The following is a 15,131-nucleotide window of genomic DNA, read 5'->3' on the forward strand; positions in this document are numbered from 1 at the left end:
GGGATGGTGCCAAGGAAAAAGCTGTGAAAGCTGCCATGTTGTTGCACTTTTGTACTCCCCTTGGGATGCCTTGAACAGCTGCAGTGTGCCTGGAGCCCAGGGCTTCCTAGTTTTAAAAATCCTAGCCCTAGGCCTAAGCCTAACAGTAACCCTGGGAAGGGAAATCAGCCTGGTGTTAGGCTTCTTGCCAAGGAAAAAGCCGTGAAAGCAGCCATGTTGTGGCACTTTTGCACTCCCTTTTGGATGCCTTTCACAGCTGCAGTGTGCCTGGAACTCAGGGCTTCCTGATTTTAAAAATCCTAGCCCTAGGCCGAACCCCAACCCTAAGACGAGAAAGGCAAATCAGCCAGGAATTAGGCATGTCCCCAAGGAAAAATCTGTGGAGGCAGGCATGTTGTGGTACTTTGGCGCTCTTCTTGGCTAGTCCTTCGCAGCTGCTGTGTTCTTGGAACTCAGGGCTTTCTGGTTAATAGAGCCCTTACCCTAGGCGTAACTCAAACCTTAACCCTAGGAAGGAAAATCAACCTATGGTTCGGGATGGTCTCATGGAAATATTAGTGGTGGCAGCCAAGTTGCGTCACTTTTGCGCTCCCCTTGGGATGCCTTTCGCAGCTGCAGTGTGCCTGGAGCCCAGGGCTTCCTGGTTTTAAAAGTCCTAGGCCTAAGCCTAACAGTAACCCTAGGAAGGTAAATCAGCCGGGTATTAGGGTTCTTCCTAAGGGAAAAGCCGTGAAAGCAGCCATGTTGTGGCACTTCTGCACTCCCTTTGGGATGCCTTTGGCAGATGAAGTAAGCCTGGAACTCAGGGCTTCCTGGTTAAAGAAATCCAAGCCCTAGGCTGAACCCTAACCCTAACACTAGGCAGATAAATCAGCCTAGGTATAGGGATGGTGCCAAGGAAAAAGCTGTGAAAGCTGCCATGTTGTAGCACTTTTGTACTCCCCTTGGGATGCCTTGAACAGCTGCAGTGTGCCTGGAGCCAAGGGCTTCCTAGTTTTAAAAATCCTAGCCCTAGGCCTAAGCCTAACAGTAACCCTGGGAAGGTAAATCAGCCTGGTGTTAGGCTTCTTGCCAAGGAAAAAGCCGTGAAAGCAGCCATGTTGTGGCACTTTTGCACTCCCTTTTGGATGCCTTTCACAGCTGCAGTGTGCCTGGAACTCAGGGCTTCCTGATTTTAAAAATCCTAGCCCTAGGCCGAACCCCAACCCTAAGACGAGAAAGGCAAATCAGCCAGGAATTAGGCATGTCCCCAAGGAAAAAGCTGTGGAGGCAGGCATATTGTGGTACTTTTGCGCTCTTCTTGGCTAGTCCTTCGCAGCTGCTGTGTTCTTGGAACTCAGGGCTTTCTGGTTAATAGAGCCCTTACCCTAGGCGTAACTCAAACCTTAACCCTAGGAAGGAAAATCAGCCTATGGTTCGGGATGGTCTCATGGAAATATCAGTGGTGGCAGCCAAGTTGCGTCACTTTTGCGCTCCCCTTGGGATGCCTTTCGCAGCTGCAGTGTGCCTGGAGCCCAGGGCTTCCTGGTTTTAAAAGTCCTAGGCCTAAGCCTAACAGTAACCCTAGGAAGGTAAATCAGCCGGGTATTAGGGTCCTTCCTAAGGGAAAAGCCGTGAAAGCAGCCATGTTGTGGCACTTCTGCACTCCCTTTGGGATGCCTTTGGCAGATGAAGTAAGCCTGGAACTCAGGGCTTCCTGGTCAAAGAAATCCAAGCCCTAGGCTGAAGCCTAACCCTAACCCTAGGCAGATAAATCAGCCTAGGTATAGGGATGGTGCCAAGGAAAAAGCTGTGAAAGCTGCCATGTTGTTGCACTTTTGTACTCCCCTTGGGATGCCTTGAACAGCTGCAGTGTGCCTGGAGCCCAGGGCTTCCTAGTTTTAAAAATCCTAGCCCTAGGCCTAAGCCTAACAGTAACCCTGGGAAGGTAAATCAGCCTGGTGTTAGGCTTCTTGCCAAGGAAAAAGCCGTGAAAGCAGCCATGTTGTGGCACTTTTGCACTCCCTTTTGGATGCCTTTCACAGCTCCAGTGTGCCTGGAACTCAGGGCTTCCTGATTTTAAAAATCCTAGCCCTAGGCCGAAACCCAACCCTAAGACGAGAAAGGCAAATCAGCCAGGAATTAGGCATGTCCCCAAGGAAAAAGCTGTGGAGGCAGGCATGTTGTGGTACTTTTGCGCTCTTCTTGGCTAGTCCTTCGCAGCTGCTGTGTTCTTGGAACTCAGGGCTTTCTGGTTAATAGAGCCCTTACCCTAGGCGTAACTCAAACCTTAACCCTAGGAAGGAAAATCAGCCTATGGTTCGGGATGGTCTCATGGAAATATCAGTGGTGGCAGCCAAGTTGCGTCACTTTTGCGCTCCCCTTGGGATGCCTTTCGCAGCTGCAGTGTGCCTGGAGCCCAGGGCTTCCTGGTTTTAAAAGTCCTAGGCCTAAGCCTAACAGTAACCCTAGGAAGGTAAATCAGCCGGGTATTAGGGTTCTTCCTAAGGGAAAAGCCGTGAAAGCAGCCATGTTGTGGCACTTCTGCACTCCCTTTGGGATGCCTTTGGCAGATGAAGTAAGCCTGGAACTCAGGGCTTCCTGGTCAAAGAAATCCAAGCCCTAGGCTGAAGCCTAACCCTAACCCTAGGCAGATAAATCAGCCTAGGTATAGGGATGGTGCCAAGGAAAAAGCTGTGAAAGCTGCCATGTTGTTGCACTTTTGTACTCCCCTTGGGATGCCTGGAACAGCTGCAGTGTGCCTGGAGCCCAGGGCTTCCTAGTTTTAAAAATCCTAGCCCTAGGCCTAAGCCTAACAGTAACCCTGGGAAGGGAAATCAGCCTGGTGTTAGGCTTCTTGCCAAGGAAAAAGCCGTGAAAGCAGCCATGTTGTGGCACTTTTGCACTCCCTTTTGGATGCCTTTCACAGCTCCAGTGTGCCTGGAACTCAGGGCTTCCTGATTTTAAAAATCCTAGCCCTAGGCCGAACCCCAACCCTAAGACGAGAAAGGCAAATCAGCCAGGAATTAGGCATGTCCCCAAGGAAAAATCTGTGGAGGCAGGCATGTTGTGGTACTTTGGCGCTCTTCTTGGCTAGTCCTTCGCAGCTGCTGTGTTCTTGGAACTCAGGGCTTTCTGGTTAATAGAGCCCTTACCCTAGGCGTAACTCAAACCTTAACCCTAGGAAGGAAAATCAACCTATGGTTCGGGATGGTCTCATGGAAATATCAGTGGTGGCAGCCAAGTTGCGTCACTTTTGCGCTCCCCTTGGGATGCCTTTCGCAGCTGCAGTGTGCCTGGAGCCCAGGGCTTCCTGGTTTTAAAAGTCCTAGGCCTAAGCCTAACAGTAACCCTAGGAAGGTAAATCAGCCGGGTATTAGGGTTCTTCCTAAGGGAAAAGCCGTGAAAGCAGCCATGTTGTGGCACTTCTGCACTCCCTTTGGGATGCCTTTGGCAGATGAAGTAAGCCTGGAACTCAGGGCTTCCTGGTTAAAGAAATCCAAGCCCTAGGCTGAACCCTAACCCTAACACTAGGCAGATAAATCAGCCTAGGTATAGGGATGGTGCCAAGGAAAAAGCTGTGAAAGCTGCCATGTTGTTGCACTTTTGTACTCCCCTTGGGATGCCTTGTAGGCTGCAGTGTGCCTGGAGCCAAGGGCTTCCTAGTTTTAAAAATCCTAGCCCTAGGCCTAAGCCTAACAGTAACCCTGGGAAGGTAAATCAGCCTGGTGTTAGGCTTCTTGCCAAGGAAAAAGCCGTGAAAGCAGCCATGTTGTGGCACTTTTGCACTCCCTTTTGGATGCCTTTCACAGCTGCAGTGTGCCTGGAACTCAGGGCTTCCTGATTTTAAAAAACCTAGCCCTAGGCCGAACCCCAACCCCAAGACGAGAAAGGCGAATCAGCCAGGAATTAGGCATGTCCCCAAGGAAAAAGCTGTGGAGGCAGGCATGTTGTGGTACTTTTGCGCTCTTCTTGGCTAGTCCTTCGCAGCTGCTGTGTTCTTGGAACTCAGGGCTTTCTGGTTAATAGAGCCCTTACCCTAGGCGTAACTCAAACCTTAACCCTAGGAAGGAAAATCAGCCTATGGTTCGGGATGGTCTCATGGAAATATCAGTGGTGGCAGCCAAGTTGCGTCACTTTTGCGCTCCCCTTGGGATGCCTTTCGCAGCTGCAGTGTGCCTGGAGCCCAGGGCTTCCTGGTTTTAAAAGTCCTAGGCCTAAGCCTAACAGTAACCCTAGGAAGGTTAATCAGCCGGGTATTAGGGTTCTTCCTAAGGGAAAAGCCGTGAAAGCAGCCATGTTGTGGCACTTCTGCACTCCCTTTGGGATGCCTTTGGCAGATGAAGTAAGCCTGGAACTCAGGGCTTCCTGGTTAAAGAAATCCAAGCCCTAGGCTGAACCCTAACCCTAACCCTAGGCAGATAAATCAGCCTAGGTATAGGGATGGTGCCAAGGAAAAAGCTGTGAAAGCTGCCATGTTGTAGCACTTTTGTACTCCCCTTGGGATGCCTTGTAGGCTGCAGTGTGCCTGGAGCCCAGGGCTTCCTAGTTTTAAAAATCCTAGCCCTAGGCCTAAGCCTAACAGTAACCCTGGGAAGGTAAATCTGCCTGGTGTTAGGCTTCTTGCCAAGGAAAAAGCCGTGAAAGCAGCCATGTTGTGGCACTTTTGCACTCCCTTTTGGATGCCTTTCACAGCTGCAGTGTGCCTGGAACTCAGGGCTTCCTGATTTTAAAAATCCTAGCCCTAGGCCGAACCCCAACCCTAAGACGAGAAAGGCAAATCAGCCAGGAATTAGGCATGTCCCCAAGGAAAAAGCTGTGGAGGCAGGCATGTTGTGGTACTTTTGCGCTCTTCTTGGCTAGTCCTTCGCAGCTGCTGTGTTCTTGGAACTCAGGGCTTTCTGGTTAATAGAGCCCTTACCCTAGGCGTAACTCAAACCTTAAGCCTAGGAAGGAAAATCAACCTATGGTTCGGGATGGTCTCATGGAAATATCAGTGGTGGCAGCCAAGTTGCGTCACTTTTGCGCTCCCCTTGGGATGCCTTTCGCAGCTGCAGTGTGCCTGGAGCCCAGGGCTTCCTGGTTTTAAAAGTCCTAGACCTAAGCCTAACAGTAACCCTAGGAAGGTAAATCAGCCGGGTATTAGGGTTCTTCCTAAGGGAAAAGCCGTGAAAGCAGCCATGTTGTGGCACTTCTGCACTCCCTTTGGGATGCCTTTGGCAGATGAAGTAAGCCTGGAACTCAGGGCTTCCTGGTCAAAGAAATCCAAGCCCTAGGCTGAAGCCTAACCCTAACCCTAGGCAGATAAATCAGCCTAGGTATAGGGATGGTGCCAAGGAAAAAGCTGTGAAAGCTGCCATGTTGTTGCACTTTTGTACTCCCCTTGGGATGCCTGGAACAGCTGCAGTGTGCCTGGAGCCCAGGGCTTCCTAGTTTTAAAAATCCTAGCCCTAGGCCTAAGCCTAACAGTAACCCTGGGAAGGTAAATCAGCCTGGTGTTAGGCTTCTTGCCAAGGAAAAAGCCGTGAAAGCAGCCATGTTGTGGCACTTTTGCACTCCCTTTTGGATGCCTTTCACAGCTGCAGTGTCCCAGGAACTCAGGGCTTCCTGATTTTAAAAATCCTAGCCCTAGGCCGAACCCCAACCCTAAGACGAGAAAGGCAAATCAGCCAGGAATTAGGCATGTCCCCAAGGAAAAAGCTGTGGAGGCAGGCATGTTGTGGTACTTTTGCGCTCTTCTTGGCTAGTCCTTCGCAGCTGCTGTGTTCTTGGAACTCAGGGCTTTCTGGTTAATAGAGCCCTTACCCTAGGCGTAACTCAAACCTTAACCCTAGGAAGGAAAATCAACCTATGGTTCGGGATGGTCTCATGGAAATATCAGTGGTGGCAGCCAAGTTGCGTCACTTTTGCGCTCCCCTTCGGATGCCTTTCGCAGCTGCAGTGTGCCTGGAGCCCAGGGCTTCCTGGTTTTAAAAGTCCTAGGCCTAAGCCTAACAGTAACACTAGGAAGGTAAATCAGCCGGGTATTAGGGTTCTTCCTAAGGGAAAAGCCGTGAAAGCAGCCATGTTGTGGCACTTCTGCACTCCCTTTGGGATGCCTTTGGCAGATGAAGTAAGCCTGGAACTCAGGGCTTCCTGGTTAAAGAAATCCAAGCCCTAGGCTGAACACTAACCCTAACCCTAGGCAGATAAATCAGCCTAGGTATAGGGATGGTGCCAAGGAAAAAGCTGTGAAAGCTGCCATGTTGTAGCACTTTTGTACTCCCCTTGGGATGCCTTGAACAGCTGCAGTGTGCCTGGAGCCCAGGGCTTCCTAGTTTTAAAAATCCTAGCCCTAGGCCTAAGCCTAACAGTAACTCTGGGAAGGCAAATCAGCCTGGTGTTAGGCTTCTTGCCAAGGAAAAAGCCGTGAAAGCAGCCATGTTGTGGCACTTTTGCACTCCCTTTTGGATGCCTTTCACAGCTGCAGTGTGCCTGGAACTCAGGGCTTCCTGATTTTAAAAATCCTAGCCCTAGGCCGAACCCCAACCCTAAGACGAGAAAGGCAAATCAGCCAGGAATTAGGCATGTCCCCAAGGAAAAAGCTGTGGAGGCAGGCATGTTGTGGTACTTTTGCGCTCTTCTTGGCTAGTCCTTCGCAGCTGCTGTGTTCTTGGAACTCAGGGCTTTCTGGTTAATAGAGCCCTTACCCTAGGCGTAACTCAAACCTTAACCCTAGGAAGGAAAATCAGCCTATGGTTCGGGATGGTCTCATGGAAATATCAGTGGTGGCAGCCAAGTTGCGTCACTTTTGCGCTCCCCTTGGGATGCCTTTCGCAGCTGCAGTGTGCCTGGAGCCCAGGGCTTCCTGGTTTTAAAAGTCCTAGGCCTAAGCCTAACAGTAACCCTAGGAAGGTAAATCAGCCGGGTATTAGGGTTCTTCCTAAGGGAAAAGCCGTGAAAGCAGCCATGTTGTGGCACTTCTGCACTCCCTTTGGGATGCCTTTGGCAGATGAAGTAAGCCTGGAACTCAGGGCTTCCTGGTTAAAGAAATCCAAGCCCTAGGCTGAAGCCTAACCCTAACCCTAGGCAGATAAATCAGCCTAGGTATAGGGATGGTGCCAAGGAAAAAGCTGTGAAAGCTGCCATGTTGTTGCACTTTTGTACTCCCCTTGGGATGCCTTGAACAGCTGCAGTGTGCCTGGAGCTAAGGGCTTCCTAGTTTTAAAAATCCTAGCCCTAGGCCTAAGCCTAACAGTAACCCTGGGAAGGTAAATCAGCCTGGTGTTAGGCTTCTTGCCAAGGAAAAAGCCGTGAAAGCAGCCATGTTGTGGCACTTTTGCACTCCCTTTTGGATGCCTTTCACAGCTGCAGTGTGCCTGGAACTCAGGGCTTCCTGATTTTAAAAATCCTAGCCCTAGGCCGAACCCCAACCCTAAGACGAGAAAGGCAAATCAGCCAGGAATTAGGCATGTCCCCAAGGAAAAAGCTGTGGAGGCAGGCATGTTGTGGTACTTTTGCGCTCTTCTTGGCTAGTCCTTCGCAGCTGCTGTGTTCTTGGAACTCAGGGCTTTCTGGTTAATAGAGCCCTTACCCTAGGCGTAACTCAAACCTTAAGCCTAGGAAGGAAAATCAACCTATGGTTCGGGATGGTCTCATGGAAATATCAGTGGTGGCAGCCAAGTTGCGTCACTTTTGCGCTCCCCTTGGGATGCCTTTCGCAGCTGCAGTGTGCCTGGAGCCCAGGGCTTCCTGGTTTTAAAAGTCCTAGGCCTAAGCCTAACAGTAACCCTAGGAAGGTAAATCAGCCGGGTATTAGGGTTCTTCCTAAGGGAAAAGCCGTGAAAGCAGCCATGTTGTGGCACTTCTGCACTCCCTTTGGGATGCCTTTGGCAGATGAAGTAAGCCTGGAACTCAGGGCTTCCTGGTTAAAAAACTCCAAGCCCTAGGCTGAACCCTAACCCTAACCCTAGGCAGATAAATCAGCCTAGGTATAGGGATGGTGCCAAGGAAAAAGCTGTGAAAGCTGCCATGTTGTAGCACTTTTGTACTCCCCTTGGGATGCCTTGAACAGCTGCAGTGTGCCTGGAGCCCAGGGCTTCCTAGTTTTAAAAATCCTAGCCCTAGGCCTAAGCCTAACAGTAACCCTGGGAAGGAAAATCAGCCTGGTGTTAGGCTTCTTGCCAAGGAAAAAGCCGTGAAAGCAGCCATGTTGTGGCACTTTTGCACTCCCTTTTGGATGCCTTTCACAGCTGCAGTGTGCCTGGAACTCAGGGCTTCCTGATTTTAAAAATCCTAGCCCTAGGCCGAACCCCAACCCTAAGACGAGAAAGGCAAATCAGCCAGGAATTAGGCATGTCCCCAAGGAAAAATCTGTGGAGGCAGGCATGTTGTGGTACTTTGGCGCTCTTCTTGGCTAGTCCTTCGCAGCTGCTGTGTTCTTGGAACTCAGGGCTTTCTGGTTAATAGAGCCCTTACCCTAGGCGTAACTCAAACCTTAACCTTAGGATGGAAAATCAACCTATGGTTCGGGATGGTCTCATGGAAATATCAGTGGTGGCAGCCAAGTTGCGTCACTTTTGCGCTCCCCTTGGGATGCCTTTCGCAGCTGCAGTGTGCCTGGAGCCCAGGGCTTCCTGGTTTTAAAAGTCCTAGACCTAAGCCTAACAGTAACCCTAGGAAGGTAAATCAGCCGGGTATTAGGGTTCTTCCTAAGGGAAAAGCCGTGAAAGCAGCCATGTTGTGGCACTTCTGCACTCCCTTTGGGATGCCTTTGGCAGATGAAGTAAGCCTGGAACTCAGGGCTTCCTGGTTAAAGAAATCCAAGCCCTAGGCTGAACCCTAACCCTAACCCTAGGCAGATAAATCAGCCTAGGTATAGGGATGGTGCCAAGGAAAAAGCTGTGAAAGCTGCCATGTTGTTGCACTTTTGTACTCCCCTTGGGATGCCTTGAACAGCTGCAGTGTGCCTGGAGCCAAGGGCTTCCTAGTTTTAAAAATCCTAGCCCTAGGCCTAAGCCTAACAGTAACCCTGGGAAGGGAAATCAGCCTGGTGTTAGGCTTCTTGCCAAGGAAAAAGCCGTGAAAGCAGCCATGTTGTGGCACTTTTGCACTCCCTTTTGGATGCCTTTCACAGCTCCAGTGTGCCTGGAACTCAGGGCTTCCTGATTTTAAAAATCCTAGCCCTAGGCCGAACCCCAACCCTAAGACGAGAAAGGCAAATCAGCCAGGAATTAGGCATGTCCCCAAGGAAAAAGCTGTGGAGGCAGGCATGTTGTGGTACTTTTGCGCTCTTCTTGGCTAGTCCTTCGCAGCTGCTGTGTTCTTGGAACTCAGGGCTTTCTGGTTAATAGAGCCCTTACCCTAGGCGTAACTCAAACCTTAACCCTAGGAAGGAAAATCAGCCTATGGTTCGGGATGGTCTCATGGAAATATCAGTGGTGGCAGCCAAGTTGCGTCACTTTTGCGCTCCCCTTGGGATGCCTTTCGCAGCTGCAGTGTGCCTGGAGCCCAGGGCTTCCTGGTTTTAAAAGTCCTAGGCCTAAGCCTAACAGTAACCCTAGGAAGGTAAATCAGCCGGGTATTAGGGTTCTTCCTAAGGGAAAAGCCGTGAAAGCAGCCATGTTGTGGCACTTCTGCACTCCCTTTGGGATGCCTTTGGCAGATGAAGTAAGCCTGGAACTCAGGGCTTCCTGGTTAAAGAAATCCAAGCCCTAGGCTGAAGCCTAACCCTAACCCTAGGCAGATAAATCAGCCTAGGTATAGGGATGGTGCCAAGGAAAAAGCTGTGAAAGCTGCCATGTTGTTGCACTTTTGTACTCCCCTTGGGATGCCTTGAACAGCTGCAGTGTGCCTGGAGCCCAGGGCTTCCTAGTTTTAAAAATCCTAGCCCTAGGCCTAAGCCTAACAGTAACCCTGGGAAGGCAAATCAGCCTGGTGTTAGGCTTCTTGCCAAGGAAAAAGCCGTGAAAGCAGCCATGTTGTGGCACTTTTGCACTCCCTTTTGGATGCCTTTCACAGCTGCAGTGTGCCTGGAACTCAGGGCTTCCTGATTTTAAAAATCCTAGCCCTAGGCCGAACCCCAACCCTAAGACGAGAAAGGCAAATCAGCCAGGAATTAGGCATGTCCCCAAGGAAAAATCTGTGGAGGCAGGCATGTTGTGGTACTTTGGCGCTCTTCTTGGCTAGTCCTTCGCAGCTGCTGTGTTCTTGGAACTCAGGGCTTTCTGGTTAATAGAGCCCTTACCCTAGGCGTAACTCAAACCTTAACCCTAGGAAGGAAAATCAACCTATGGTTCGGGATGGTCTCATGGAAATATCAGTGGTGGCAGCCAAGTTGCGTCACTTTTGCGCTCCCCTTGGGATGCCTTTCGCAGCTGCAGTGTGCCTGGAGCCCAGGGCTTCCTGGTTTTAAAAGTCCTAGGCCTAAGCCTAACAGTAACCCTAGGAAGGTAAATCAGCCGGGTATTAGGGTTCTTCCTAAGGGAAAAGCCGTGAAAGCAGCCATGTTGTGGCACTTCTGCACTCCCTTTGGGATGCCTTTGGCAGATGAAGTAAGCCTGGAACTCAGGGCTTCCTGGTTAAAGAAATCCAAGCCCTAGGCTGAAGCCTAACCCTAACACTAGGCAGATAAATCAGCCTAGGTATAGGGATGGTGCCAAGGAAAAAGCTGTGAAAGCTGCCATGTTGTAGCACTTTTGTACTCCCCTTGGGATGCCTTGTAGGCTGCAGTGTGCCTGGAGCCAAGGGCTTCCTAGTTTTAAAAATCCTAGCCCTAGGCCTAAGCCTAACAGTAACCCTGGGAAGGTAAATCAGCCTGGTGTTAGGCTTCTTGCCAAGGAAAAAGCCGTGAAAGCAGCCATGTTGTGGCACTTTTGCACTCCCTTTTGGATGCCTTTCACAGCTGCAGTGTGCCTGGAACTCAGGGCTTCCTGATTTTAAAAATCCTAGCCCTAGGCCGAACCCCAACCCCAAGACGAGAAAGGCGAATCAGCCAGGAATTAGGCATGTCCCCAAGGAAAAAGCTGTGGAGGCAGGCATGTTGTGGTACTTTTGCGCTCTTCTTGGCTAGTCCTTCGCAGCTGCTGTGTTCTTGGAACTCAGGGCTTTCTGGTTAATAGAGCCCTTACCCTAGGCGTAACTCAAACCTTAACCCTAGGAAGGAAAATCAGCCTATGGTTCGGGATGGTCTCATGGAAATATCAGTGGTGGCAGCCAAGTTGCGTCACTTTTGCGCTCCCCTTGGGATGCCTTTCGCAGCTGCAGTGTGCCTGGAGCCCAGGGCTTCCTGGTTTTAAAAGTCCTAGGCCTAAGCCTAACAGTAACCCTAGGAAGGTAAATCAGCCGGGTATTAGGGTTCTTCCTAAGGCAAAAGCCGTGAAAGCAGCCATGTTGTGGCACTTCTGCACTCCCTTTGGGATGCCTTTGGCAGATGAAGTAAGCCTGGAACTCAGGGCTTCCTGGTTAAAGAAATCCAAGCCCTAGGCTGAACCCTAACCCTAACCCTAGGCAGATAAATCAGCCTAGGTATAGGGATGGTGCCAAGGAAAAAGCTGTGAAAGCTGCCATGTTGTTGCACTTTTGTACTCCCCTTGGGATGCCTTGAACAGCTGCAGTGTGCCTGGAGCCAAGGGCTTCCTAGTTTTAAAAATCCTAGCCCTAGGCCTAAGCCTAACAGTAACCCTGGGAAGGTAAATCAGCCTGGTGTTAGGCTTCTTGCCAAGGAAAAAGCCGTGAAAGCAGCCATGTTGTGGCACTTTTGCACTCCCTTTTGGATGCCTTTCACAGCTGCAGTGTCCCAGGAACTCAGGGCTTCCTGATTTTAAAAATCCTAGCCCTAGGCCGAACCCCAACCCTAAGACGAGAAAGGCAAATCAGCCAGGAATTAGGCATGTCCCCAAGGAAAAAGCTGTGGAGGCAGGCATGTTGTGGTACTTTTGCGCTCTTCTTGGCTAGTCCTTCGCAGCTGCTGTGTTCTTGGAACTCAGGGCTTTCTGGTTAATAGAGCCCTTACCCTAGGCGTAACTCAAACCTTAACCCTAGGAAGGAAAATCAACCTATGGTTCGGGATGGTCTCATGGAAATATCAGTGGTGGCAGCCAAGTTGCGTCACTTTTGCGCTCCCCTTGGGATGCCTTTCGCAGCTGCAGTGTGCCTGGAGCCCAGGGCTTCCTGGTTTTAAAAGTCCTAGGCCTAAGCCTAACAGTAACCCTAGGAAGGTAAATCAGCCGGGTATTAGGGTTCTTCCTAAGGGAAAAGCCGTGAAAGCAGCCATGTTGTGGCACTTCTGCACTCCCTTTGGGATGCCTTTGGCAGATGAAGTAAGCCTGGAACTCAGGGCTTCCTGGTCAAAGAAATCCAAGCCCTAGGCTGAAGCCTAACCCTAACCCTAGGCAGATAAATCAGCCTAGGTATAGGGATGGTGCCAAGGAAAAAGCTGTGAAAGCTGCCATGTTGTTGCACTTTTGTACTCCCCTTGGGATGCCTTGAACAGCTGCAGTGTGCCTGGAGCCCAGGGCTTCCTAGTTTTAAAAATCCTAGCCCTAGGCCTAAGCCTAACAGTAACCCTGGGAAGGTAAATCAGCCTGGTGTTAGGCTTCTTGCCAAGGAAAAAGCCGTGAAAGCAGCCATGTTGTAGCACTTTTGTACTCCCCTTGGGATGCCTTGTAGGCTGCAGTGTGCCTGGAGCCCAGGGCTTCCTAGTTTTAAAAATCCTAGCCCTAGGCCTAAGCCTAACAGTAACCCTGGGAAGGTAAATCAGCCTGGTGTTAGGCTTCTTGCCAAGGAAAAAGCCGTGAAAGCAGCCATGTTGTGGCACTTTTGCACTCCCTTTTGGATGCCTTTCACAGCTGCAGTGTGCCTGGAACTCAGGGCTTCCTGATTTTAAAAATCCTAGCCCTAGGCCGAACCCCAACCCTAAGACGAGAAAGGCAAATCAGCCAGGAATTAGGCATGTCCCCAAGGAAAAAGCTGTGGAGGCAGGCATGTTGTGGTACTTTTGCGCTCTTCTTGGCTAGTCCTTCGCAGCTGCTGTGTTCTTGGAACTCAGGGCTTTCTGGTTAATAGAGCCCTTACCCTAGGCGTAACTCAAACCTTAAGCCTAGGAAGGAAAATCAACCTATGGTTCGGGATGGTCTCATGGAAATATCAGTGGTGGCAGCCAAGTTGCGTCACTTTTGCGCTCCCCTTGGGATGCCTTTCGCAGCTGCAGTGTGCCTGGAGCCCAGGGCTTCCTGGTTTTAAAAGTCCTAGACCTAAGCCTAACAGTAACCCTAGGAAGGTAAATCAGCCGGGTATTAGGGTTCTTCCTAAGGGAAAAGCCGTGAAAGCAGCCATGTTGTGGCACTTCTGCACTCCCTTTGGGATGCCTTTGGCAGATGAAGTAAGCCTGGAACTCAGGGCTTCCTGGTCAAAGAAATCCAAGCCCTAGGCTGAAGCCTAACCCTAACCCTAGGCAGATAAATCAGCCTAGGTATAGGGATGGTGCCAAGGAAAAAGCTGTGAAAGCTGCCATGTTGTTGCACTTTTGTACTCCCCTTGGGATGCCTGGAACAGCTGCAGTGTGCCTGGAGCCCAGGGCTTCCTAGTTTTAAAAATCCTAGCCCTAGGCCTAAGCCTAACAGTAACCCTGGGAAGGTAAATCAGCCTGGTGTTAGGCTTCTTGCCAAGGAAAAAGCCGTGAAAGCAGCCATGTTGTGGCACTTCTGCACTCCCTTTTGGATGCCTTTCACAGCTGCAGTGTCCCAGGAACTCAGGGCTTCCTGATTTTAAAAATCCTAGCCCTAGGCCGAACCCCAACCCTAAGACGAGAAAGGCAAATCAGCCAGGAATTAGGCATGTCCCCAAGGAAAAAGCTGTGGAGGCAGGCATGTTGTGGTACTTTTGCGCTCTTCTTGGCTAGTCCTTCGCAGCTGCTGTGTTCTTGGAACTCAGGGCTTTCTGGTTAATAGAGCCCTTACCCTAGGCGTAACTCAAACCTTAACCCTAGGAAGGAAAATCAACCTATGGTTCGGGATGGTCTCATGGAAATATCAGTGGTGGCAGCCAAGTTGCGTCACTTTTGCGCTCCCCTTCGGATGCCTTTCGCAGCTGCAGTGTGCCTGGAGCCCAGGGCTTCCTGGTTTTAAAAGTCCTAGGCCTAAGCCTAACAGTAACACTAGGAAGGTAAATCAGCCGGGTATTAGGGTTCTTCCTAAGGGAAAAGCCGTGAAAGCAGCCATGTTGTGGCACTTCTGCACTCCCTTTGGGATGCCTTTGGCAGATGAAGTAAGCCTGGAACTCAGGGCTTCCTGGTTAAAGAAATCCAAGCCCTAGGCTGAACACTAACCCTAACCCTAGGCAGATAAATCAGCCTAGGTATAGGGATGGTGCCAAGGAAAAAGCTGTGAAAGCTGCCATGTTGTAGCACTTTTGTACTCCCCTTGGGATGCCTTGAACAGCTGCAGTGTGCCTGGAGCCCAGGGCTTCCTAGTTTTAAAAATCCTAGCCCTAGGCCTAAGCCTAACAGTAACTCTGGGAAGGCAAATCAGCCTGGTGTTAGGCTTCTTGCCAAGGAAAAAGCCGTGAAAGCAGCCATGTTGTGGCACTTTTGCACTCCCTTTTGGATGCCTTTCACAGCTGCAGTGTGCCTGGAACTCAGGGCTTCCTGATTTTAAAAATCCTAGCCCTAGGCCGAACCCCAACCCTAAGACGAGAAAGGCAAATCAGCCAGGAATTAGGCATGTCCCCAAGGAAAAATCTGTGGAGGCAGGCATGTTGTGGTACTTTGGCGCTCTTCTTGGCTAGTCCTTCGCAGCTGCTGTGTTCTTGGAACTCAGGGCTTTCTGGTTAATAGAGCCCTTACCCTAGGCGTAACTCAAACCTTAACCCTAGGAAGGAAAATCAGCCTATGGTTCGGGATGGTCTCATGGAAATATCAGTGGTGGCAGCCAAGTTGCGTCACTTTTGCGCTCCCCTTGGGATGCCTTTCGCAGCTGCAGTGTGCCTGGAGCCCAGGGCTTCCTGGTTTTAAAAGTCCTAGGCCTAAGCCTAACAGTAACCCTAGGAAGGTAAATCAGCCGGGTATTAGGGTTCTTCCTAAGGGAAAAGCCGTGAAAGCAGCCATGTTGTGGCACTTCTGCACTCCCTTTGGGATGCCTTTGGCAGATGAAGTAAGCCTGGAACTCAGGGCTTCC

This window comes from Ammospiza caudacuta, chromosome 24 (assembly GCF_027887145.1).
Source record: "Ammospiza caudacuta isolate bAmmCau1 chromosome 24, bAmmCau1.pri, whole genome shotgun sequence".
Classification (NCBI taxonomy): Eukaryota; Metazoa; Chordata; class Aves; order Passeriformes; family Passerellidae; genus Ammospiza; species Ammospiza caudacuta.